Consider the following 11,090-nt stretch of genomic DNA (forward strand, 5'->3'; position numbering starts at 1 on the left):
CATACTCCCATGAGACACGGAGGTATATAATATGGAGAGCCAATTGGCCACCTCGCAGCATTAGCCGCCGTGAAGCCACCGGAAATAGTCTGGCGGCCATATTGGGAAGCCGATCGTAAGCCTGTCAAAGCAAAGGCGTGGCGCACTGATGATGCAGCTGGAGCGAATTTTAGGACCGCCGACTATTTAATTAATATAGAATACTAATATTTGAACTGATATTCGGGCTCAGAATCCCGTTCTTTAAGGAAATGGTGTTCATTAAGTTTGAAGTTGGTTCTAGACGCATTTTTCCTGGGGAATCCAATGGTTTAGAGCTTGTTTGAAAAAAAAGTGCCCAAAATTACCGCTCGGTGTTCTTTATCGTCCTTCTCATGACCCAATCACCCACTAGTAGGAATAAGAATCCTGACATGTTACACCCCTGTTTAACTCCTGTCTTCACCTTGAACCATTCTGTTGTTTCACCTTGGTCGACGACCGCACATTGAAAGTCTTGGTAAAGGGCTTTTACAAGGTTCACTAATTTTCCAGGTATGCTGTATTTCTTCATTATGACCCAGACTTTCTCTGGGCAAGGAGTCGAAAGCTTTCTAGAAATCTATAAAATTGAGGTACATCGTCGTTTGCCATTCTTTGGCTTGTTCTATAATATTCCTCAATATAAAGATCTGATTTGTTGTCATGTTATATGATGTTACTTAATTCAGTCATTATATTGTAACTAAGATGTGTATGTTTCTATTACCGAGATGTTAGAAACCACGCAGATATAATGATAACCAGAGTTTATTCTACACTGACATGGGTCAGCAACACATCAACAGTGAGTCAGTCACATAAATGACATGAAACGCTGTCATGTAGTTAACCCACACAATTCACAGTTAACCCACAAAACACACCCACACCATGTAGAGATGAGGTCGCTCTTATATTTCAGCTTGCTCTGGTGTTGCCTCACTGGTGAGCAAACAGGACCAGTTTGCAATATTTTTTCCTGATGCGCTCTTCCTTCATGTCATCATCGAGTGTTCTCACAACATGATGGAAACGTATCTTGCTGTATGATTGTGATACAGAATGTATTAAAGCAAACACATGGTTGCTGTCTGCCTCACAGTCAAACATGTGCCGATCCAAGGAAGCAAATGTAGACCGACCGACCTCAGAAAGGACAGAAGTGGAAATTGCCACTCTTATCCCACTTTCACGAGGCATTTTGCCATTGCTTACAGCCAGGAGCCTCTTGACACAGCGTTCAGTCGCCTCACAGACACGAACAACACTGTGCGAGGGAACTATGAGGCCACCCCTGTTCTTGGTAACAATCAGGCTGTACATTGGTGTGGTTTGCCATTCTTCGTTGTTACTGGTCAATGCAGAAAGACATTGGCTACACTTCAGAGTCTTCCTCACCATCCTCACCACATAGCCGGCAATATAGCCAACACATGACTCTGTAAAGATGGAAAGTTGCTCAAAATTTGGAATATCCGCATAGTCGTGGTCCTCTTTTGCCGGCGATCTCAACTCCAGGTCGTATCGTCTGGCCACCAACATGTCGTGACTCTCGTCAGGCACAGCCTGCTTTGCAACGCACTTGAAGGAAGCCGCATTCAGGATTCTGGTTGAGTCCTGTGCAGAACAGTTCCCACTTGCAGACTTGATGTCATGTCGCATCAAGAGGCGCTTATATGCGGCAACAAACTGCCGGGCCGTTGGGTTATTCCCACTTCCACATGCAATGCGGACCGCTCCAAAGAAAAGTTCAATGTGGTCTTGGCTCATTTTGTACGTGAGCAGGTATCGCAGGGGAGATGAGGCAGGTTTGACATATGTGAAATACAAAATTTTGACACTCTCTATGCAGATCATGAAACCAATGAAGGGGGTTTTCAAACGCGTATTGGTCATAACTTGACCATTCATGTTTTTGATGTTGGACAAGTAACTGTAGGCAGTATCCAGGAATGGCAGGAAAAGTCCTTCTCGTGATGTCATGAGTGGTGCCTTGTAGTTTCGTGCCAATGGATTGCGAGAATTTAGAATGTCAAACAGTTTGTCCAATGTTTCAATGTATTGGCAGGTAGCCTCACTGCCCTGAAATTCTGATAGTTGCAAAGTGTCCCTGCAAAACCGAATTGCATCTGCCACACTTAGTGCTCAATGTCTGAGCAGCTGTGTCCACCTTCATGACATTGCTCTTCCACTCGATGTGTTTCCGGGAGAGCTTATTTCCCAGACGCAAGCCTTCCCTCTTCTGCAGATCAAAGAGTGCCTGGATGTATTTCCACGCGATGACTTTTTTGTTGCCATCCTCCATCATTTTCATGGATCCAAGACAGTTTCTTGCAAGTTTAAGCATGTGACATGCATCGAGTACAACACAAATTTTCTTTTCGGGATTTGCTGGGTGGGGAAATGTTGGTTTCACATTCTGCGGCGTGATGTCGGCACCTAGCTCACGTAACATTGTCAAATGAGCGGACGGTCCATCGCAAGTTAAGGAAACCACCTCTGCACCGATATCATGCAATTTTAGTAGACATTGTGTCACCAAATTCGCCTGTTCCTTCCCCGACAATCCATTTATCATAAAGTATGCTACAGGCACTTTCCAACTGTCATTCAGTGCAACCAGCATGAAAACCAGTGCGTTGCTGGCCTGGGGAGCACTGTCATCTTGGACTCCGTTTCCGATGTCGACGTACCCCAATACCTTGTCCCCTAAAAAGTCAATTGCCTTCATGATGGCCATCTCGTCTAACATCAGGCTACACAGTGTTCTCTTGCCAGTCTCCTTCTCTGCTTTAAACCGGCTCTCTAGTGCTTGGAATACAACTGCACTAAAACCAGGTGAACCATCAATTGCGCTGTACCATTTCCGGATTGTGGATGGACTTGGCAGTGCCAAGTCGAATGTCTCTCGAACATAGTCGTATCCTTTAGCAGAATAAAATTGAAGAGTGAGTGCGAAAGCTTTGATGACTGGATCGTATTCATCTCTCGAGCGTTCAGACACAATCGGCTTCCCAATATGGCCGCCAAGCAACTTCCGCTAGCTTCAGCCGACAGCCGTCATTGGCTCTCCAGTTTATTATATACCTCCGTGCCATGAGATAGAGTGTCACTCCACTGTACCTGCGATCTGTTTTTTAAATTCCTCTGCCATTTCAACCAGAAGCAATCAGCTTGCTATCGCTTGCCAAGCCAGCCATTCCTTATCATCCATTTCATTGTGAGTGCTTTCTGGAGTGCTTAAGCTGCATCGTGAGGCTTCTTAATTAATTAGTCACAAGGCCAGGGAAGTTTAGGTGTGTTATAACTGCACATCGGATTTTTATGTGAAAAAATAAAAAATATTTTTTCACATAAAACGGCTTTTTTGCGCGCAAAAAAATTATTTTGCTATTTTCGGAGAAAAAAAGAATTTCGCCCTTTTTCGGGAAAAATAAAATAAAATGCCCTTTTTGGTCGAAAATGTCTGGCAACGCTAAAAAAAATTAGGGAATTTTTCGAAATTTTAAACTGCGATCGAAATTTTTAACTGCGATCGATCTCAAAAACAAAACGTTGCGTCCACTTGCGTGCATTGCGTCCCCAGCGTGTACAGCAGTGAGGCGGTGTACTACAGTGAGAGAGTGTACACAAAGTGTGAACAAGTCTCCTATCAAGATGAGTGCTGCTCTTCGTGACAAGTGGCTGAAGGAATTCAACGCTGGCGGCGATGGGGCCACCTTCAAGTATGTGTCGAGTGACACGGCTTTCTGTCGAGCTTGTGAAAAGACTTTCCGGGCGAAGCAGAAGTCTGAGCTGGCCCAACATGTCCGAGGAGACCGCCACAAGAGCAACTTGGCCTTGAAGAAGAAGAGGACGGTCACGCAAGCCACCATGGAGGACTTTGGTGGCGGAAAGAGGCACAAGTGCGACGTCGTGGCTCAGGAGCTGTGCCAGGCCATGCTGGCCGCTGGCATCCCATGGTCGAAATTGGAAAACCCTGCCCTCCGGTCGTTCCTGGAAAAGCACATCACTCTCCAGATCCCCGATGAAAGCTGGATTCGAAAGCACTACCTCGACAAGTGCTACGACGAGGCCTTGGTGGGGATCCGTGCCGACCTCGGACAGCAGCCCATCTGGCTGTCCGTCGACGAGACGACTGATTCGGCAGGTCGATATGTGGCCAACATCATCGCGGGAGGCTTGTCCAAGGAGGGGTACTTTCGTCCAGTGCATGTTTCTGGAGAAGACCAACTCTGGGGAGATCGTGCACGCAGTCAATGACACGCTGCGCTATCTTTGGCCTGATTTCAAGCCGGAGTGCCTCAAGGTCCTCGTCAGCGACGCCGCTGCCTATATGATCAAGGCCGGCCATGCCCTGAAGGAACTCTTCCCGGACTAGCTGCATGTGACTTGCGTTGCCCACGCGCTCCACCGTGTCTGCGAGACAGTCCGAGAAATGTTCAAGGACGTCAACGACCTGATTGCCACGACGAAGAAGGTGTTCGTCAAAGCCCCGTCACGTGTTGTCCTTTGGAAGGAGCAGCAGCCCAATCTTTCTCTCCCCCCCGGAGCCCATTCTGACTCGGTGGGGGACGTGGATCGACGCCGCAGTGTTTTACGCCGAGCACTTCAAGGCCGTCAAGGACATTGTGGACCAGCTGAACGATGACGACGCGATGGCAATCCGGAGTGCCAAGGACCTGTTCGGAAAGGCGGACATCAAGCTCAGTTTGGTCTTCTTAAATGCCCACGTGTCGTTCATCCCGAAGATCCTTAAGCAGCTGGAGGAGGCCGGCATGGAGCTGGCCAAGGCCTTCCAGCTCCTTGATCAGGCCAAGGAGGAGCTCGAAAAGATCCGAGGCTGCCGTAAGGAGATCCTGCTCACCAAGTTCAAGGCGGTGCTGCAGCGTAATCCCGACATTGGTGTGCTGAGGACAGTGGCTTTGATCCTGGATGGAGATCAGCACGGATCTGAGATTGGTGTGCCAGCTGGAGTCAAGCTTGCCGACACCCCCCTCTTGAGGTACTGTCCCATCGTCAGCGTCGACGTGGAAAGGTCCTTCTCCGTCTACAGAAACGTCCTCACCGACCGCCGACACCGCCTCACCAAGGAGAACATTACCAAGATAATGATTTCAAACACCTCCTTTAACTGTTCCTAAAAGGGTCTTGTCAATTTCTTCTAGTCCTCTACTTATCAAACAATGCGGTTGCAATAAAGGTACCTGAACGTCATTTTTTACCTGTTTACTAGCCCAGAGTGCTTAATGTTGTGCAGGAAAAAGCTTACCATTTTTTGTTCTTTTTTTGACTGATTTCTGAAAAACTTGGTAATAATAAAAAATGAATAAAACGGGGGGAAAAAAAATTTCGGGATTTTTTCACATTAAAAAAAAAAAATTCCGCTTTTCAAAACATAAAAGGCCTATTTTCTTAACATAAAAATCCGTAGTCTAGACTTATAACACCCTTTTTGAATACGATTATTTTAAACTTAATTCATACTTCCATGGGATAGGGTGTCACTCCACTGCATGCATTAGCGTAGCGAGGGTGGGGGCTAAGGTGGCAGCCGCCCCGAGTGGCACTACTTTTGGGGCCGCACTTTTTGGTCTGATAAACACCACCAACACCCGGAGCCTGGAGACGCGTTTTTTTAATGAAACGTTTTAAGCAAATGAACGCTTTTTTTAGTATTCGGCACTGCTGTTAAACTCGATTTAAAACTCAACTCAGCTAAAGTTAAACTCAACTGAACACTGCCCGGTGAAGTCCGGAGAATTGTATGAGGGTGGATGGAAGCGTGGGAAGGGGTAGAAGGGATTAAGGGGGAGTTATATGAGGGTGGATAGAGGAGTGGGAGGGGCGGGGGGTTGGAGGGAGAGTTGTATGAGGGTGAAGTGGTGGGCGCGGAGGTGTGGGCAGCAGAATGTCGGTCCCTGTACATAGAGTCCCAACATGGCGGTGTTCGTACCTTTATTTAATTTCCACACATGGTTAAAAACTAAAATGTGATTAGCTCTACAAAATCTTAATCTGAACCAATGTCCAGAATTTAAACTTCAGAATTGAGTCTAACAGCAGTTCCAACTGCTAAACCAGAAAGCATCTGCAAATGCAAAGCCAGTCTGCGTCCGTTTGTATTCAGACATCACACACACAGCGACACACACACACACACACACACGGACACACACACACACACACACACACACACACACGCACACACACACACACACACACAGACGGGGACACACACACACACACACAGGGACACACACACGGACACACCCACATGGGGACACACACACGGACATACACACACACACACACGCACAAACACACGGACACACACACACACACACACACACACACAGACGGGGACACACACACACACACAGGGACACACACACGGACACACCCACATGGGGACACACACGGACATACACACACACACACCCATAGGATTCAAAGACTTATGGGAAGTTACGAGTGGCGGCATTTTGACATCTCACCCCGAGCGTCATTTTTCCTCGATATGCCACCGCTATACTGTACCTACAATGTGTTTTTAAAATTCCCTCTTGATGATGGACCCAGATTGTGTATATCATATTCCCGTCAGGAAATGACTTATTGTTACCCAGCAACGCTGGTTACTTTTGCTAGTTCATAATAACCACAATTATAAACACTACTAAAAAGTTAAATGTGTACTCACAATAGGTTGTCTAGTGTTTATATTTCTGTGCTTTCCTGGCATCATTCAGAGTGTTCCACAGGAAGTGGATGTACATGTCTTTGCATTCTTTTGAAAAATTAATGCAGATCTGGAGCTCTGCTCTTCATACTGTCCACTTCCAGTTTGTTTCTCTCGTTTCTCCAAACGATGGGTCATCATTGGAAAACCCGGTCTGTGTGATCATTGCTGCATGTTATTGAGAATATGTAGGAGCTAATTATCTTCATGTTCTTGAAGTGCATTTGGGCTTTGCTGAAAAGTTTCAGGTACCTCTCCTCACTCATCGGGCATTGTTTTAAGTCCATTATGAGTTGAAGGATGCCTTTTGCTTCGGCATTTTTAGCTCCCGTTGGACTTAGTCAAAAACAGGGGCTTGTGGATTGGGTCTCGTCCGTCCGTCCGTCCGTCCGTGAATGCGTGCGTCTGCAACCATATCTCAGAGATGTATGGCCCCATGTTGTTCATACTTGGCACAAAGACAATACATGATGGTATGCATATACACATCAATTTGTTTTGTGATGTGACCAAAGATGGCTGACTGGTAGACTGGCGGCCATTTTAGTTGTAGACGTGAACGATACTGTTCAACGTCACGACGTCAACTGATATGCCTCTGCCCACATTACTACATCATTATAATACTTGTACCAAGTTTGCTTTAAATCCAAACAGCTGTTCTCAAGTTATCACATTTTTACCTGACATGATCTCTGCCCTTTGACTTATTGACCCCAAAATTTAATCAGTTCATGTTTACATTATTATACATACATGTACCAAGTTTTAATTTAAATCCCTTTAGCTGTTCACAAGTTATCACATTTTTACCTGATATGACTTCTGGCCTTTGAACTCGGGACCCCAAAATCTAATCAGTTAATCTTTACATCATTTTACATATCTGTATTAAGTTTGAATTTGATCACTTCAGCCTTTCTCTAGTTATAGACCTATTACAGATTTTGACCTTTGACCTTTGACTCCAAAGTCTAATGAGTTAATCTTTACGTCATACATAGCTGTACCAGGTTTGGATTAGATAACTTCAGCTGTTCTCAAGTTATAGACCTATAACAGACTTTGACCTTTGACATTTGACCTCTTGGCCCCAAATTATAATCAGTTAATCTTTTCATCATTATACATACCTGTACCAAGTTTGAATTAGATCACTTCAGCCGTTCTCAAGTTATAGACCTATAACAGACTTTGACCTTTGACATTTGACCTATTGGCCCCAAATTATAATCAGTTAATCTTTTCATCATTATACATACCTGTACCAAGTTTGAATTAGATCACTTCAGCTGTTCTCAGGTTATAGACATATTACAGACTTTGACCTTTTACCTATTGACCCCAAAATCTAATCAGTTCATCTTTACATCATTCTGCATAAATATACCAAATTTGGTCAGAATCCCATCACTGGTTCACTAGTTATCGCAGTAACAGGATTTTTACCGAACATGACCTCTACCTTTGGCCTTTGACCTCGTGACCCCAAAATCTAATCAGTTTATCTTTATTTCATTGTACATACCTGCACCAAGTTTGACCAAATAAGATCCCTTCAGCCGTTCTCAGGTTATAGACATATTACAGACTTTGACCTTTGACCTATTGACCCCAAAATCTAATCAGTTCATCTTCACATCATTCTACATAAGTCTACCAAATTTGGTAAGAATCCCATCACTGGTTCACAAGTTATGGTGGTAACAGGATTTTTACCTAACATGACCTCTCAACCTTTGGCCTTTGACCCTGTGACCCCAAAATCTAATCAGTTCATCTTTACTTCATTGTACATACCTGCACCAAGTTTGGCTAAGTAAGATCCCTTCAGCCGTTCTCAAGTTATCGCAGTAACAAAAACCCATCACGGATGGACGGATGGACGGACGGACGGATGGACAGCCAGACGGACAACCTGAAAACAATGCCTCCGGCGACTTCGTCAATACAAAAACTTGATATTGAACACATTCTCAACCATTTTTCGGACATGCATTGACCGATCGTGTTCAAATTCGGCACACAGAAAATGAATGATGGTTTACATATTATGCACATCAGATTTTAATGTTCAGATCCAAGATGGCCGACTGGCGGCCATTTTGTTACTTAAACGTATCCCCAACCATTTCTCAGGCATGTATTTACCGATCTTGTTCAAATTTGGCACACAGAAAATGAATTATGGCTTACATATGCACGTTAGATTTTTTGTGGTCAGATCCAAGATGGCCGATTGGCGGCCATTTTGTTACTTAAACGCATCTCCAACCATTTCTCAGGCATGTATTTACCGATCGTGTTCAAATTTGGCACACAGATAATGAATGATGGCTTACATATGCACGTTAGATTTTTTGTGGTCAGATCTAAGATGGCCGACTGGCGGCCATTTTGTTACTTAAACGTATCCCCAACCATTTCTAAGACATGCATTGAGCGATTTTCTTCAAACTTGGCACAAAGACAATACATGAGAGCAAATATATGCAGAAAAGTTTGCTTTGTAATCCGTCCAAAGATGGCCGACTGACGTCCTTTAAATACGTACAGCATATAATTACTAAAACCACGGGGGCTGTAACATTTAAGTCTTTTTCTTCTTGACAATTTATGTCATGTCAAACTGACAAAGTCAAGCAACAGTCATAACATAAAGACGTCATTCGGAAATGTGACACATAGGAGCTTTGTTGGCATTCTCAGAACCTATACAAATGCGGAATTGATTGAGAAATATATTAACCAATGAAAACCAACAGTCAAAAGTTAAATTGGGTGTCGAAAGCTCAAGAGGAAAATAGAGAATGTAAAGTCATCCGGTTTAGTATCAATAGAGGACGGAGTAGCAAAAAACCGGATTGTCCTTTATAAAACCGGACGAATGGCCACCGTTCATGATCTGATCTTTCTTCCCCTTGATTCCCCCCATCCCTTGACCCTTGAGTGATCTCTGCAACCTGCCCAACTATATGAATTCATATTAACCTACCGGCTGTTGAATATCTTCCCAATGCTGCGAAACCACTGCAAAGCAATTCCTCCGTGACTTGGCCATGCGGACCACTTGGAACCCTTCGCTCTACTGTTTATTGGCCAAACGCAGAAATAAAGCCTCAGGTAAAAAGATTATGTGGACTCTTTTTGCTGACAAGTTAAATATCGCTCTCAAATGAGCTTCCATTCTGTCGAGTTAGTGTAGGATTTTATGGATTTGCAGCGCAAGGGTGGAATGTAATATTTTTCATGGAAATCAGATGTAATTATTATATTTTTATTTAGTACAAAACAGCACCTGAGGTCAAAAGGTTAGAGACCCGGATTGAATTGAAATTTAAATTCTGTATTGCCCCCACACATGCACTGGCTTTCTGGCATGTTTGTTTTAAAGTGATAATAAAAAGAACAGAATTCAAACGTGGCAATGGATGAGCAGTCGGTGCACTCGTGCGATTATATAAACCAAAAGTACTATTAACAGATCACATGTCATGAGTCCAATGAGAATTCCCAATTCCACAATGACCACTTTTTGGCTTTCATTCAAGTTACAAGACATAACTGAAGATGATTAGTTATTTAATAAATGCCTTTTTGGTATGTATTTCGTGAATCATTTATGAGTCGTAAGTACGTGTGCTGGGATTTATGGTATGCACAGAGGTGTTTCCAGGATTTTGATGAATGACGATATGTCTGGGTGGGCTGCAAATGAAATAACTCATAAAAGTTATTTGATTTAAAAATGAATCATGTATAATTATTGAACTAAGTAAGGTAAAATGTATGTTCCCCCTGAAATTCAAGGCTATCGGACCCCTTCCACCACTCCAGTCTTTCGTTGAATCGACCTCTACGATATGCGTGTGCGAGAATTATGGAGTTGATTTCAAGGACTGACAGGATAGCTTGGAGGAAGTGACCTCACTTCCATGATGTCGACCATGGCTTTGACAGCTCATGAAATATGTTCTAGCTATGAATTGTTCTCCTATTACTCAGAGTTTTCTGCCCTTAAAAGGTTATATGTTAAGCATGACCCACCATTACAAAAAAAAAAATACCTTTCACATTATATAAAGATTAACTATTGTACCATAAACTAGATAGCTGAGATCGCCAAGCGATGTCCAAGGCTAACACCCTCCCTCTCCCGGCGCCCACGATCCAATGATGGTCATATTTTTGTCCAACCGCCATATGACCTAGACCATCAACATTTAGAGATATAGTGTAAATTAATAAAATGTGTCCCACTGTACAATATATCCAGAAAACTCAGCTTCATGGAGATCTGAGGAAAGTTATTCAAGTTATGATCAAA

The sequence above is a fragment of the Myxine glutinosa genome, chromosome 1 (genome assembly GCF_964187855.1).
Source record: "Myxine glutinosa chromosome 1, kmMyxGlut1.1, whole genome shotgun sequence".
NCBI lineage: Eukaryota > Metazoa > Chordata > Myxini > Myxiniformes > Myxinidae > Myxine > Myxine glutinosa.